This window comes from Phocoena phocoena, chromosome 17 (genome assembly GCF_963924675.1).
Source record: "Phocoena phocoena chromosome 17, mPhoPho1.1, whole genome shotgun sequence".
Lineage (NCBI taxonomy): Eukaryota > Metazoa > Chordata > Mammalia > Artiodactyla > Phocoenidae > Phocoena > Phocoena phocoena.
Window position 1 is genome coordinate 76,013,644 of NC_089235.1, and position 17,720 is coordinate 76,031,363.

A 17,720-nucleotide genomic window follows, 5' to 3' on the forward strand; every position below is an offset into this window, starting at 1 on the left:
AAAACCTAATGACCATGAACCATCTCTACAGGTCATCCTCAGTAGCCATAATTTGGTTACTTCTCTAGATATGCCCTTAGAACTGTTATGAAAGTCATCTGACATTTGCCCTCAAAATTGGTAGCTCTTAATTTATTCACCCACTGAGCATGATTTACAAGACTGTTGATGATATCACTTGCTGTGTCCCTCCTGGCAGCTGATACACTCTGGTCACAGAAACTGTCTCTAGGCCTCTGTTAAGGCTCTGTTAGGCTCTGGTAAGCACCCCAGCAAGGGTCCTTCTCCCTAGAATGCCCTTTCCACGGTGACTGCTTGGAGGACACCTCTTCATCCTCCAAGACTGAGTGTAAGTACCACATTCTTCCACATTCTCCTTCCATCCAGACTGACCTGATCTCTTCTGTGGTGGTCTGGGTTTGCTGAGTATTCATCCATCAAAACGCTAAAACCTAGTTCATATTTAATTGTTTATAAGTCTCCATTCCCATCACTTGAATATGTGAGCTGGAAGAGACCAACGAGCAATATCCTGTTTCTGAAGCAAAAGCTCGGAAACAAGAAATGAAAGTTAAAACGTAGATGGATGGAGGTTAAAATATTAACTTCGTTACAAACAAAATCTCATTGGAGAACATGGTGTTGTCCCTGGGCCAGATTTACAAATATGTCAACCGGTATTGATTGAATGCATTCCTGATTTCAGACTTTCTTTGCCTTTCTAGAATATTCTTTGTGTTCCTGGGATTTTATTTTAAGTGCCATTTCTGCCTGGTAGCAGAGAATGCAGCCTAGGCCTTTCCACATAGATTTAATCAAATAAAGTAGAATTTGGGTCACCTTCCCCATGCATGGGGTTATTGCAATTTCTGGGGAAGAATTTGTGAGTCCCCCAACATCAAGGACCCAGAGAGGGGTTCATCTGATCCTCACTGACTGAGATGTGATTCCACCTGCTTCAAAATCCTGGATGAATGATTTACTCTGCCTCCTCTGACATATCCATTCCTCCTGATAATTTATATTTTTTCAATCATCTATTGGTTATCTCCATCCATCAACTAATTTTGAGCTCACAATGTCCCCTCCCTGCCTCCAAGCATGAGGGTCCAAAGGAGGTTTGGGCACTCACTCTCCTTTGCTATTCTGAGGCTGTGGAAAACACCTGGGGCTGTATCCAGTCTTTCCTGCCTGGACATGTCACGATAGATATAAATCACCACCATTCTTGTTCTAAAGTTGCTGCAATAGGGGGACTTTCATATGAAAATTGGCGTATATTTTAGCCTTATTCAGGAAGCAATGGGTAAGTCCAGTTTACACTTGGGTCCCTCAGTCTTTCCATCAGTTCAGCCCTGGGGTACATGGGGATGGGTAGAGATCCCAGATACTACATCTAAGTCTTCTGTGTTCTAAACATTTTCCGTTGCTGCTCTGGCATAGGTGATTTTCTCTTCTCACTGAGGCAGCTTTTTAAAAAAATGATTTTATTGAACCCATTTATGCCAGAAAACTGGACCATTGGAAGCCCAAAGTTCAGAATGAGAAATCTTGACTTGAAGTCTTTTTGTTCTCTACACCTGACAGCATGAATCCTCCCTTGTCACAATGCATGTCTGCTGACTAAATGTCAATGGATCCAGCTGGGGAAGATTCAAACCTTAGCTAATATCTAAAATTTTCATACTTCTTGAAATTGAGGGGAATAAGTGTTTAACATAACATTGGGAAAAATCTATGAAACTGGAGAATTTGCTATATCCAGAGTGTTAAACTTATTGCATGGTCCAATCCCTTCTTAAAATCCTTCAAAATCTGTCTTTACCTTGAAAGGAAATTCAGTCTTCTCTTCATGGAACACAGACATTTTCTGGGTCTGTTCTCTAGCTACTTATACCACTTCCATCTCATATGTGCCTGTCATAATGAACCACTGGATTCTCCCCAGTTCCTCACCTCCTGAGCTTGGGCTCAAGTTTGGCTTTGCCTCTAGAATGAGTTCCCCATCCTTGACTATATCTCCTCTATATACCCTGCAAGGCCGAACTTAGAAAATACCACCCCAGAAATCTTTCTCTCTCCACCTCTCCATCAAAGATGAGCAAACCCTCACCAGGTTCCCGCAGGCCTGGCGCCTAATAGATGCTACTGCTTGCTACCTTCTGTTCTATAATTACTTCTGTAACTGTAGTTGTAATACTTTATAACCTGTGTTCATTTTCTTATTAATTCTCCCAGTGGGCTGAAAGCTGTTAAATACCATCCTTCTAATTTTTGTGTCCCCAAGCCCTAGCTTTGAACCCGGAAGAGTCTCAATCAACATTTTTTGAAGGCAGTTCTCATGATCGTACCCCATATCGACCAATCAACGCATGCAGTAAATTAACAAATAACACATTTGGCATAAGACTAATAAGTTGTAGGGAAACCCATTATTTTAATAATGGTTTATATCTGCATTAACAAAATACCAGATTGCCAGTTTTTCATTGTGCTGTGCACTGCTATCTACAGAGCAAAAAACAACGACAACAACAACAAAAAAACCTAATTGAACAGCATCTCTTAATCTTTTCTGACTTGAAGAAACCTAATTGAACAGCACCTCTTGATCTTTTCTGACTTGAAATTAATGAGAACTGCAATTAGTGAGGACTATGTTAAAGATAAAAATTGTATATTTGAATCTGATATTCAGACTCTACTAAATTTACACGAGAAGAAAGTCTCCGTAAGAAAAGGATCCAGATATAACATAGATCACAGACTTTAAACACAGAGGAGATAACACTGAAACTCTAGCTAGGAGTTCTGGACTTTAATATTTTTTGTTTCTTAAATTTCAACAATGTATTTTCTCTCTCTAGTTTTTGTTTACTCCCTCGATCATGTATTAGGTATACCTTTAATAGGTATACATCTACAATATACCAGGCATTGGGCTAGGAAAATACCAATAATGGAACTTGGATAACTGGATTTTATGGTATTAACACATCATAATTTACAGAAATAGCATTTTCAAAGTTTACCTTATGTAATAGTCATAGCACATCTATAAATTTATTGTTAATATTATTATCTGCACTTCATCAAGGAGAAAACAGATTCAAAAGACTAAATGACTTTCCTATTATCATGTTGTTGATTTCATGCCAGAGCTAGGGCTTGAACTCAAGTCTCATGAAGAATAATTCTATTGTTTTTTGGGTGTTTTGTGGATGCTTTCTAAAATCTTTTGTTGATACTTCATGTTATCTAGCCACTTATTTCATCATTCATTCTTTTTCCCTCCTTCCCTTCCTTCCTTCCCCCTTCCTTCCTTCCTTCCTACCCCTTCTAGAATATTTATTGAGCACCTACTTTATTGCAAAACCTCTTTTAGATATCCATTATCATTTAATGACTCATTGGTTCTTGAGAATTAATAGGAACACTGCTGGCCCTCAGTTGTATAATATAAAAGATAATATAAGTTCAGAAAAAGTTAGAAAGCCATTTATCTCCCAGAATATTAAAAAAATAGACAGTGTAAAGCAGCAGTCTTGGGGCAAAAAATAATGATTTAAAAAATGCTTTCATTCAAAACGTTAGTGCATAATAGAAGATGCTCCTGGGGAAATAACTTGTACTGTGTTGCATTCCATTTTGAAAATAATGAGCAGTGATATGAAAGTTCTTATGTTTTTACTTTGCTACATAAGAAAAAATAGGTGAATATGAAAAGGCAACGTCAGTTCTCTGTTGTTTTTTGATACTTTTACAAAAAATTTTATTAATTTTATTTGGTTTTGTTCTCCTACTCACACATAATATTATATATATGTTTTTAGAAATTTAGGTAAAATCAGAAAAGTGCAAAGAAAGAAACAAAACTTCCTTTATACTTAAAGAACAGAACTAACTACTGATCATTCACTGAGCTCTATACTTCTGTCATTTGTCTATGCATATGGTGGTTTTATTTGTTATTATATTTAAAAAATTTAATATCATGTCCTCTACCACTTCTAAATTGCTCTTTCCTACTAAATATTATGAGTTTTAAAAAATATATATTCTATGATTTATTTCAAAGTGAAAGTGAAATATTCTCCCTTATTTCAGTGAGATGGCTTTATCAGGCTCTGGTCTTCAGTTCTGGAAAGTCATGCCTTGGTTTCAAGTCTGCCAGTATGTGCGTTGCCCCGGGCAAGTCCGTTCATCTCTTTAGATACCTATCTCATCCTCTGTATAAGAAAGAGATTGGAATTGGATGATGTGGCATTCAAGCGCTAGTATTCTAGAATTTTCTAATTCTCCATCAGTGCAAAGCCTACCGTCCATGTCGCAGTGGAGACTGGGACCCTGTGGAGAAAAAGCAGGACTCTGTACATCCCGGTGATGTTTAAAAGTGCAAAAGGGCAACCTTGGCATGTCTGCTGCCAGAGTTTTGTGTTCTGTCCTGAGCATTCTCGGACTCTGCTCAGGCCCACCGACAGGGGGCGTTATGAGCCCGCTCACTGGAGTTGAACGCTGGATCATAATTCAGCCAATCCCTAGCAACAAGTGAATTCTCTCTACCAGAATGGTTACCAATAGATTTAATCACCCTTCCATCTTTTGCTTTTATTTTTGAAGTGCCTACGACTATCTTCCTAAAGTCTTATAAGGGGAACAAAAATCTCCATTTGGTGAGCTGCGACGATAAATGGCTTTTTTTCAAGTGCATATAAAGTTGCCTACAGAAGGGACTCGTCGAAAAGCCCAAACTTAAATACTTTTTCTACCAATGTCCCTGTGGCTTTGACCAAGTCGATTGACCAAGTTGACCAGAGGGGCAGTATCCTTCTAAGGGCAGAGCACAAGTTTGGAGTTCAATGGACATAGCTACTGTGTGGGTTTGAGAAATTCACTTAGCATCTATGAGCAGAATCATATCATATTATATTATAATAAAATGTGTACTAAATGAATCATTATTATTATTTTACTAAAGTTGTCTTTGTATTATAGTGTCTTTTGGGCACTTCATGATGTATCCTCACAACCTCTTTGACCCATCTTCTACCCGTCCCCCCGCCTCACTTTTTTTTTAATATAAATCTATTTATTTATTTATTTATCTATCTATCTATCTGGGTTGCGCTGGGTGTTCGTTGATGCGCGCGGGCTTTCTCTACTTGCGGCGAGTGGGGGCTGCTCTTCGCGTGGTGTGCATGCTTATCATTGCGGTGGCGTCTCTTGCGGAACACGGGCTCTCTTCTATCTGCTCGCCATTCATCCCTGTCTTGTTATTCCTCACTCCCGCTGGCGGGATTGGTCTTTCCCCAGATCTACAGGGGCTTCTTACTTTTAACTCCTTGATTAATTATTATCTCCTCTGATACCCTCTGTACAGACACACTCTGTACCATCCTATGTCACCCTTTCTCATGACTCACTAAAGTTTTAAATCTTTGCACGTATCACTATTCAAAAAGAGCTTCCGACTCTAAATACATACGTCTGTTTCACTTATTTGTTTGCTGACCCTCTTCCCACCCTCTAGACCAAAAGCTCTGTGAGAGCAGGAAACTCCCCTGTGCTATATTCCCCTCTGTATCCACTAAGCTCAGTGTGGTGCCTGGCACAAAGGAAATGCTCAAAAAAATATTTGGCAAATAAATGATTGAGGGAAGGAAGGATAACAAGAAGGAAGGAAGGAAACAAAAATTGGAGAAAGATTGGAAGGTGAGGATTCAACGTCGTTTTTAAGTATGTGTAGGGTAATCCACAAAGCACTTTCCTGGTATTTCTCTCTGACGCGTTCACCCAGGCTCCCAGCCTGTTGGGGTCCTCATGTTTCCTGAAGCAGCCGATGGCAAGCATGACCTTTTGTTTTGTTTTGAAATAACTTTCTTAAAAGTTAATTTCACTGTTGCATTATAACTATTTACACATCCATTTGTTGCAATATTTAAAAATACATTCACTTACCATCAATTACAGGATGGTTCAGGAAGATATCTGCTCAGTGTCTGTTCTGTGGATGCCCCTTGTGACCCGATTTCTCTGCTTGTTCCCCAGCTGGGGAAGACGATCTGCATGATGAAAGTCTACGAAGGTCTCCGGGGGGGGTGTTCTGTAAAGTCCATGCCCAGCAATAAGCCTTTTCTGAATAACAATTGTGTTTGTGAAGAGGATGGATTGGAGGACAGAAAGATGATCCTGTGAATTGGATCTCTTTTCAACTACTACCTGCCAAATGTGCATAAACAGAGAAAAAGAAGGCTGACATGATATACCTCAGTTACTGAAGGATTTGTCTTTAAAAGTAAATGCTTCTTTTTACACGTAGGCTTAATGCTTACATGCTGTTAAAATTCTGTCACTTATCTGAAATATTTGAAGGAGGGTCTCCTACATTTGTAAGTTTGCCTATCAGTCACTGAGACTTTTGCCACTTAGTGCTTTAGAGAGAACCTGGACGAGTTAGGATGGCTGGATCAGACCCCTGGCACGGACCCTATAAGAACCTCAGTTCCAGGCTTCCCTGGTGGCGCAGTAGTTGAGAGTCCGCCTGCCGATTCAGGGGACGCGGGTTCGTGCCCCGGTCCAGGAGGATCCCACATGCCGCGGAGCGGCTGGGCCTGTGAGCCATGGCCGCTGAGCCTGCACGTCCGGAGCCTGTGCTCCGCAGCGGGAGAGGCCACACAGTGAGAGGCCCGCGTACCGCAAAAAAAAAAAAAAAAAAAAATGATAAGAACCTCAGTTCCTACCCCAAAAAATACACATTTTGGCTCTGAGGTTTTTAGTCTTCCTTCAAGCCTCAGAAATAAATATTTCTAAGGATTTCCTTACATAATTTCATAAACTGTCAGCAGAGCAGAAAGGATTTTGTCATCCCAGGGGCTTAGAACTGGACTCCACTTTTCACTGGGCAATGTGACAGCATAAGGCCATGCCAGAGCACACATTAGGTGTACAACAGGCTCCCAGCCTTTAAAATATGAACCAACCAGACAAGCCAAACAGGCAGGAAATGTCTGAATGTCTACACCAGAGTGGTCTCTGGCTATGGGAAAGTGCACGACACAGTTTCAACACACATAACACACCCTATACCTCCGCATCCCATCTCTGTTGGGCCATCACAGAAGTCAGCTATCTCCAAGGGCTCTGATATTTGCTCATTAACTTCCCTTCTTCCTCCCTATATGTTCTTATGTATTCTTCTTCCTATAACCACTGAATACTCAATTTTCAAAATCATTGTGGTCTCAGATCCTGCAATTGGACTTCCCAATTAAGAGAGAGGGTTACAAACCAAGGAGACATTTACATGACCTCAAAATACCTCTCCGTGTAACTCATTAATCACAAAGGGGAAATACTATCTTTATATTGGAGTGAGCTGGGAAACAGTGCCTTAACCAATTGATCAAAACTAGCTCACCAGTGTTGGGAGCAGATTATGCTATATGGCTCTGGAAGGGAAGGCATCCACTACTGGTCAATTATATCCTGTCCAAACTCATGTCACCCATATCTATATAAGCAAACATTAGAGCAACTAAAACTGAGGGACATTCTAGACAATCATTGCCCTGTACTTTTATCCCCCCAACCCCCGCTCCGCCCCGAAAAAAAAAATCAAGGTCAAGAACAGGAAGATAAAGGGAAGGGTAGGAACAGTTCTGGATTAAAGTAAACTAAGTGAAATTGACACCTAAATGCATTGTGAGGTCCTGGATTGGATCCTGGACCAGAAAACACAGCTTAAAAAAAATTACTGGGACAACTGATGAAAATGAAAGAAGATAATAATATTGTATACATATTAAACTTCCTGATTTTGATCATTGTACTTTGGTTAAGAGAAGGTTCTTATTTTCTAAAACTATACAGAATAAAGTATTTAGTAGTAAAGGAGCACAGCCTTCAAATGATCTGCAAAGTTTAGAAAAAATATGAAACATATATAAATTATATTATTGGGATTAATTTATGAACTCTAATTTGGGTCATGGTTAGACAATGGTATTATGTCAGTATTAAATTATTAGTTTTCCTGATTTGAGGAGTTGTGCTTTTATGTATATTAGGCCCAGTGCCTCCATTTTGCTACGTTGTATGTTAACTCACCCGTTTTCTGACTTATTCACAACTGATTTGTTAGAAACATGGGTCTAGCAACTGGGTCTCCTGAAAATTGTTTCAACTATCCCATCTTGTTAAATAAACGTTTAGAAACAAACAGTAACAACAATTAAAAAAAACAAACAGAAAGCACATACTGATGAGCACTGAGAATTATCTGGGTGATGTCTAGAGTCACATTGACTAGCTCTGCAATTTTCTGACCATGGAACACTGAGCCAGGTGCTTTCATTTTCTGTGCCCAGTCGCCCCATCTCTAAAATGGAAATAATAATAGCTACTGACTACATTTTTTAAAATTAGAGTTGATAATAAATGGAAAGGACAGAAAACTGTACTTTATGTTTCACGTGGTTACTGTTTTTACCTCCTTGCGTTCTGCCCTGTATTTTCCACCTGCCCTTCTAGGTCCGCTTTCCATCCTGTTTCATGAACAACTTTAGGAGTGCAGTCATGGGCTCACTTGCCCCTCAACTTCTGGGCAGATTCAGAATCAGCAAAGCAAAACACAGGTGTGAGCAGAAGGGCCGTTGGATACTTACCCTCTTCTTAAGAAGCCACCTTTTGGTTGTCTCCCTGTCTTAACCTAAGCTCCTGTCAGGCATCCCCCTTTTATAAGTTCTTGTGACTTTCCACTGGCCTTTTCTAGGAGAGATAAATGGTCTCAATGTTACTACTTTCCCACAAGGTTTTACTAACTCATGCTGGTTTTCTCCAATTTTGCCCAGACCTCTGTCAATGTCCCTATTATTAACATTTCTTAATTAACTTAATTGAGGGTGGCATTTATTTCTTGACATGATTCTGACTGACATACATTCCTTAAGATTTTCCATATTTATGCATTCATTTATTCATTCACCAAATATTTATTGAGCACCATCTGTGTCAGACTCAGCCTGTGATTTTGACAGTAAAGTTGCCCTCATCCTTTCTTTTTCCAAAGATGGCATAATCCTAACAAATATTCTTCAAACAATATTTTTATACTGAATTCTACACAATAATTAATGCTCTATCTCAGGGAATAATATAAAGAGAGAAAGACAGACATATAAATGGGAAATATTGATGCAGTGGACAAATGGCATGATGGAGACATGGACAGGATATCGTGGGGGCAGCAGGACCAAGACTGGTCGACTCTGGGGTTGAGAGGATGGGATACAGATGAAAGAGCAGGATTTCATCAGAGAGAGAAGAGAAAGGATTCCTTTGCCAAAGGAACAGCATGGAGCAAATGGGAATGGTATTTTCAGGAATTGGTAAGAAAATCACGTGGCTGAAGAATACGGTGTTGGCAAGTGGGAAATCATGCGGGAATTTGTTGGGAAAAGGCTGAGGACATTTCATAAACATTGCACTTTGCTTGAGTGTCAGGAGCTAAGTTAGGTGCTAGAGATGCAACAGTGACAAGATAAATATGATCCCTGACCTCATGAAGCCTGTGGTCTAGGGGAAGATAGGAAGCAAAATGACCAATGACAAAGAGTTAAACAAACAAACCAAGAAAAGCAAACTATAATTGGAAAGTATAATATTTCTATGAATGAAACAACTAGAACTAAGGTAAAGTTCAACGGGATGGTTTGGAGACATCTCTGAGGAAGGAGATACTTGCCCCATGATCTCTAAGAAGAAAGCATCATCATGAAAATACCTGGGAGAGGATGCTTTCAGACAGAAGGGATGGGATTCTCTTTGCTTTCTCGCCAGCTCATAGCACAGTCTGACACACAGCAAGAGCCCAGCAAATACCTGCAAAATCTGGATTACTAGGTGACTATAACCTCTTTGGTACTCGGATTCAAACTTAGTATCAAATAAGAGTGCTGGTTCCTAGTAAATAGGAATGCTCCTTCCTATGCCTATTTGATATATTCATAATTTTATGAAACTGTACAGCCTCCAAAAACGTCTATTGAATTCAATCGAATGTCCAAGGTTACCCATCTGTATTAGTTTCCTAGGGCTGCCATGATGAAGCGCCACACACCGGGTGGCTTAAACACCAGAATTTATTCTCTCACAATTCTGGAAGCCGGAAGTCTGAAATCAGGGAGTCAGCCAGGTTGGTTTCTACTGGAGGCTCTGAGGGAGAATTTGGTCCATGCTTCTCTTCTAGCTTCTGGTGGGTGCTGGCACTCCTTGTCATTCCTTGGTTTGTAGGTCCATCAGTCCAGTCTGTGCCTCCATCTTCACATGGATTCTCCCTGGTGTTTCCTCTATGTCCAAATTTCCCTCTTATAATGACAGCAGTCATTATATTAGCCCCACCCTAATGTAGTATGACCTTTCTTAACTTGATTACATCAGCAAGGGCCTTATTTCCAAGTAAGGTCACATTAACAAGTACCAGGGGTTAGGACTTCAACATATCTTTTTCTGGGGGGCACACAATTTAACCCATAACATCATCCTTTCAAATGGCTCCAGAGTGGCATGGGTGAAAACTTTGGTAATGAAAGACTACTTTTAGAAGATGTATCTTTTTTTTCCTCCTTTTTTTTTTTTTTAATCCTCTTGAATGAAGACCATATCTCAGTCCCCTGGCCCCATGCTAACATTTTGCACAGCTGGTCTTCATTAAAAATTCATCTCCTAAAAATAGCTCAAGAGTTTTATTTGTGGAAAGAGCCTGTTCTGGTACCATAGTTAGAAATGCCAGTCTCCGTTCCCTGCCGGGAAGAACTGAATGGCCTCCCATAAGGAGGGCTCCTTAGGACATCAGGGTGCCCTGAGCCAATGGAGGGAAGTCCAGCGTCAGGCTGGAGGCAGCTGTCAAAAGGATCCCATGTGGCATTTAATCCCATTTCTCTCCTTCATTATCATTAGACCCCATCTGGTTAATGGGGGAGTCTCCTGTCTGCATTCTTTAGCAGATGCATTTTTTTTTTTTTTTATCTCACTCCAACATAGCGCTGTATTATTCACATGAACATTGCGGACTTTTGTTTGTTAGTTTCTGTTTCAGCTAAATTAAAGACTAATTTGGCAGGAGCTTCTTTCTTCCAGCAGGTCGTATGCCGCTGATCAATCACACATAATGGACAGGCAGCACGTGGGGTAAAGCAATTTCATACTAACCATGGCCCATTATTTAAGATCATTTTGACACATTGCCTCATTTTGTTACGATGTCCTTGGGGGTGGGAGGGGAGGAGAGAGACATGGAGAAAGAGAGAGGGAAGTGAAAGGAAGGGGTATAGAGGAGGAAGAGAGGAAGGGACAGCAGGGAGGGAGACAGAAAAATAATGCCAAGTTAAAGGAATAAGAAGAAATGGGGAGGATGTCATATGCATTTGGAGGAATAGGGTAAAGATGATTCCTTCATGCGATCATTCAACAAGTAGCACCACCCTGTGGAGTCCAGGTCTGTAAAGCCTGAGGCAAATGCGTAGATGTGATAGTGGAGACAAATGAAGACAATGCGTGAGGACCACTAATGTGATCCTTGGGAGCAGAGAAGGAGACTCCTTGCCTGAGGATGCAGAGCTCAGGGGAAGCTTCCTGGCACAGGAGATGTTTGAAATGCATTTCTGCAGGACAAGAAAGAAGCCACCTCTTTGCTGGCTAAGAAGAGCTCCCATGCATCCACGTTTACTGCATTGGGCACTGAGCCCAGGGCATCTCTACGTTGTCCAGTTTTCACAAACAACCATTTGAGGTTGGCAGTATCATCCCCAGATGAGACACAGAGAGTTTAAGTAACTCATCCAAAGTCACACAGCTTATATGTCACAGTGCAACACAGGAGCAGTCCAGGTCTGGATGATTTCCAAAACTGGCTTCTTCATCAATGTTCTTTGTAGGGCCTTCTGTAGTTTACAGTTAACTAAACGTTTCTGTGAAAAAGTCAGGTCAGCGGGCTGACACTTGTTTTGGATTCAAACCACAGGTGCTGGGAGAGCAGGGCCCTCATGGGTTAAATGCACATGGAATCAGCAATGACGGTGTGATGTCTGAAGCCCAGGACCTGCCCTTCCACAGCCTAACCCCAGTCTTGACACTAGTGCCAGTTACCACCCCAAGAAACTAGTTCAAATCTTGTTCATCACCATCCCCAAAACATCAAGTGCCTTGGAATTGGTGGGGTGGAGCTGGAGGAAAGGAATTTCCCAGTGTGACAGAGTATGACAGCAGAGGCCCTTGTAATCCAGCTTTCACTAATGGGTCTCCTTCATTTCATCCTGTCACTCTAATCCCTCTTCACTCCAGTCACTTTGAAAGTGCTCCCATCCTGATCTCACCTTTCCTCTCTCAGAATTATTTTTTCTGCCACTTTCTCCTACTAATGATCCTTGCCTTCTCTTTCAGCCTCATATCAGATGTCTCTTCCTTTTGGAGGCCTTTAATCTCTTGGGTGTTAGGATGGTGTCCAGTGGCCAGAGCAGAAGTGAAAGAGGAGGAAGAGGAGGTGGGGGAGGGGAGAAGCATCAGTAAAAGACTTGGATGGGGCTTCCCTGGTGGCGCAGTGGTTGAGAGTCTGCCTGCCGATTCAGGGGACACGGGTTTGTGCCCCGGTCCGGGAAGATCCCACATGCTGCGGAGCGGCTGGGCCCGTGAGCCATGGCCGCTGAGCCTGCGCGTCCGGAGCCTGTGCTCCGCAACGGGAGAGGCCACAATAGTGAGAGGCCCGTGTACTGCAAGAAAAAAAAAAAAAAAAAAAAGACTTGGATGAAAAGACAATGGCTTCACTAGTTAGTATTTTGAATGTTTTATTTCGCTTTATATTTTTCTTCTCATAGCACAAGGAATTCTGAACTAGAGAGTCCAGGCTCGGTGATGGACCACCAGTCCGTCCTGGACTCTGAATTTTCTTAGGTTGTGTACTCACTATGCTCAACGTGCAGCTTTGGCCTGCATAGGAATCCTTTGAAATATACATAGACCAAGTCTCTGCTGGAAACCCTCCAAGGAAGCCCCACTGGCCTCTATTCTCTGGAGGCCATGTGGTCTGCATCTCCTGTCCCCACCCCCCAGCTCCTTGCTGCTGCCCCCCACCTCCAGCTTCCCTGGCTGCTCCAGTCCAGAAGCACCTGCCTCTCACAGGACGACAGCCCTACTCTCGAATCTTCTATGGTCCAGCTTAATTCCTCTACTCTCACTCATTTCTCATCTAAGTTCCCACCGAAGTTAAATCTAATTTCTGTAATAACATTTAGTTGCCATCCTCACTGCTTGACTGCTTGTCTAGAAAAACAAAAACTAAGATATCCTTCATCCAAAATATTTGAAGAGATACACGAAATGTCATATCTAATCGTTTAACTGTTCCAAAGGTTATTATCACTATTGGCACAGTTGGGGCCATGCTTCCTAATAAAAAACTTAAACCATGTAATGGTGCAAGGCCCATACAATGCTTTGTAATACTGGCCGTAATTCTGCACCTTTCCTTACCAACCGTGCTTGAACTGAAAATTATTTACTTTTAAAATTGTTTGTTTGTTTGTTTTTTGCGGTACACAGGCCTCTCACTGTTGTGGCCTCTCCCATTGTGGGGCACAGGCTCCGGACGCGCAGGCTCAGAGGCCATGGCTCACGGGCCCAGCCGCTCCGTGGTATGTGGGATCTTCCCGGACCGGGGCACGAACCCCATAAATTATTAATATGATTTTGAATGTTCCATTTTAGAAAGGAATCATTATTTCTTTCTTCCTTTTTTTTCTCTCTCTTTTTTTTTCTCTCTCTCTCTCCCCTTCCTTCCTTCCTTCCTTCCTTTCTTCTTCCTCTTCCTGGCCTACATTTTATAGGTTTGGCCATCCTGACATTAGATTTCAAAATCAATTCTACTAAACCTAGAAACTGTACATGGTTTTGTATAAATATTTGGCTGTCAGAGCCAGGCAAAGCCTCATTACACTTTGCTAAGGACTACCGTTCTTTGAATTATTCGCCTTTCTGCATCAGTGTTTACTTGTCTTGGTTGAATAATACTGTTGTTTGCTATTTATTTGTCTTTTGTTTTGCTATTCTAGCAATTGAATGGGTGTTTTATTTCACACAAATATCTAAGGTCACAAAATCTGCATTCATGAAAGTCAGTCTTGAAGATTTATTGTGAAACACATAGGAGTAATAAAAATATGTTATCTTTAAACTTAGTCTGTAAAAGCCAGTTACTTTCTACATTTGAAAAAACACCTTTCTTTTATAAAATCAAATACTAGACTTTTTGGCATGGTTGACAAATGGAAATTTTCTATCACTAATTTAAACCAGAATTACATTGTATTTTTTTAGAAACTCTCTCACACCGTTAGAAAGATGTGACAGCCATTTTCCAGGACCATGATCCATTAAAATCACAAAGTTCATGTTGTTTAATTTTTGTTGTCCGATCTGAGTATAAATTTCTTCATTTTGTAGTGAGAAAGCCAGACTCATGATAAGAATTATTCTCTTTTACAGTCTCCTGGTTTTAATCAGTAATTAAATCTTCATTAAGAATCTGTAATATCCTGTACATGGATTTTATATGGTTCATACTTCATAGAAGTCTGCTCACTTTCATTGTTCTGAATTTCTTAATAATTTAATGAGAATTCTGCGAGGATTTTATTTTTTCTTTTAAGCATTAATTTTCCTTTTCTCAAAAGACTTTGGTATTTCTATTTTTATCAGGATCCAAATTTGTCCTCATTATTAACTATCTGTGAGTCAAAATATAAAGTGTGGTTATATTAAAAGAATATAGATTTAAATATATTTTCTTTTATTTATTTATCTATTTTTGGCTGCGTTGGGTCTTCGCTGCTGCGCGTGGGCTTTCTCTCATTGCGGTGAGCGGGGGCTGCTCTTTGTTGTGGTGCGTGAGCTTCTCATTGCGGTGGCTTCTCTTGCTGCAGAACACGGGCTCTAGGCATGCGGGCTTCAGTAGTTGTGGCACACAGGCTCAGAGGTTGTGGCTCACGGGCTCTAGAGCGCAGGCTCAGTAATTGCGGTGCACGAGCTTAGCTGCTCCACAGCATGTGGGATCTTCCTGGACCAGGGATCGAACCTGTGTCCCCTGCATTGGCAGGCGGATTCTTAACTACTGCGCCACCAGGGAAGTCCCAAGGTTTGAATATATTTTCATTTAAAATTAAATCAAATAGAATAATGTAAAATGTAAATTTTAAATATATATTTTCAAAATGTACTTTTAAAATATTCAAGACTGTCTACTAATATCACAATGCAAAATACAAATTATGCCAAATTAAAATAAAATTTTACACTTTCAATGTATTTTTAAGTTTTGAAGCAATCTCAAACTTACACAGGAGTTGCAAGTGCATGCAAATAATATTCTTTTTCTTAAACCTGATGCTTCATGATTCCAAATTCTTTAGCGTGTATTTTCTACAAACAAGGACATTCTCCTACAAACACACAGCACAACAATCAAAATCAGGAAAGTAGCACTCACCATTATACATCTAATTGACAAATTTAATCTTTAGACCCCATTAAATTTTTGCCAATCCTCCCAATGATGTTCTTTAAAGTAAAAGTTTCTAGTTCAGAAACACACTGTTAACCTAAAACAATAAAACAGACAAAGGAAAGTTTTCTTCCTCCTGCAAAGGGTAGTAAAGTAGTGTCATGTCCTGCCCGAGCTGCAAAGTAGGTCTCCTATTGAAACCGGTATAGACATGGGGTGGTACCTGCGTGAGAGCTCCCCCTTGTGGCCTCCGGACTCCATTTTAGTGAGGTTCCTCTGTATGAATTTTCACAGCACAGAGCATTGCGTTGTCAGGTCATGTTTTGGCTTCCTTCAGTCTGGAAGAGTTTCTCATCTTTCTTTGACTTTAATGACTTTGACATTTCTGAAAATCGTAGGTCAGTTTTTTTGGGAGAGCGCTCCTCTACTTGTGTTTGGGATTTTCTCATGTGGAGATTCAGTTTGTGCATTTTTGCACAGGAATATCACCGAAGTGAAGCTGAGTCCTACTCCGTGCATCCTATCACGTGGCATGTGATTTCGGGCTGTCCGGTGGCAGAAGAGTTTCACACTGATCGCTTGATTTATCATTGCATGATTACATGTTTCCCCTGTTTAGTTAATAAGTGTTTTGTGGGGAGGTACGTTAATACTCTGTTCAAACCTCTTTCTTCTTCAGACTTGTGATTTTTATTCATTCACTTACCGGCATCAGTATGGACCCATGGCTTCCTATTTTATTCAGTGGGTTATAATCTATTACTGTCATTACTTTGATGGCTACGTTGACCCAATTTGACCAGGAGACACCCTTTCTCACCCTGTTCTGTTGAGGGTCCCCTTTTCGGGCTACAGCATCCTCAGATAGAAGCCCTCCTCACCCCACTTGAGCTCTTGCACTGGGACTTCCCATGTGACAAAGAACTGCTCACACTGGACTTTAACACCCCATAGTGGGCCACCCCTTCCTGGGGAGGTCCCCTCCCCCTTTCTTTCTACAACACTCTGTGCCAGGCCTGTGCCCCACTGGGTTCCAGCACCCCATGCTTGGAAACCCTTGTTAGGCGGCGCCCTGCTCATCCCACTCAGACTTGGGCGTTCAGCCCCAAGATGCCCCACGTGTGATGCCTTCTTCATCCTGCCCCCAGCCCAACGCTTCGTGTTCTGCCACTGTCCGCCCTCCCCAGTAAGGGTACCTACTGTGCATAGCCCCATCTAATGGCTTTAGGATGATGGAAGGGAAGGAAAATAAGAGGAAGAACATATATAATATTTTAAATAAAAATTATTAAACCTGACTTTTAAAAAAATGTACTTACACATCAGTTAGTATTTTTGTTTAAAATCCATGAATAATGTTCAACCTCCAGCAATAAAAAGAATCAATGCCACAGTTTATGGCTGTCATATCTATATAAGTCAGCTACGGCTAATTCCATGACATTGAATCAATGCACAGCACTCGCTGCACACATTGTTCTTGAGTCTCTGCTGTCAGCTGTAGGTGATGAGTCTTCTAGAACCACACATAAGAACACAAACAGAAGAAGAAAATGGATGCATGTGTGGCACTTCCGGAAAGTTTCACATATAAGGAGCTGTTGCACTTGATACTGAAGCTATCGGATTTTTTTCCTATTTTGACACAAGTGTTCCTGCTGTTTCACCCTCTCTGATATCCAAAGCAGATCCATGTTCATTTGGGGCACCAACCACAGACATCATGACATTTGAATGCAGACTTTCAAGGCAAGATGTTGAAGCCATGTCTCCTTGGGTCCTGAATGACGTCAGTTACAAGAGCAGATACTTAGGGTCATGGGTTACACAGCGGGTGTCAGTGATGAGCACCAGTTCCTCAGTGATAAAAGTGGCCCGTGTGTTCTTGTAATATAGTTTTTAACTCTTGGAGATGTTCACGTGTCGGGGCCTCTAAAGCACGGGCTCAGAGCGGAGACCCCCTCTTGCTCAGGGCTAAGGCCAACACTGTTGCTATGGAAACTTGAGCAACCAGAAATACAAACAGTTTCCATTATTGAACACTAACCGTGCGCCAGGTCCTATGCTGAGTGCTTTTGTGAATTACTGCGTGTAATTTCTCCAGTTAGCCTGTGAGGTTGCTATGGGTATAACCCCATTTTACATTAGAGGATACTGACGCTCAGATGAG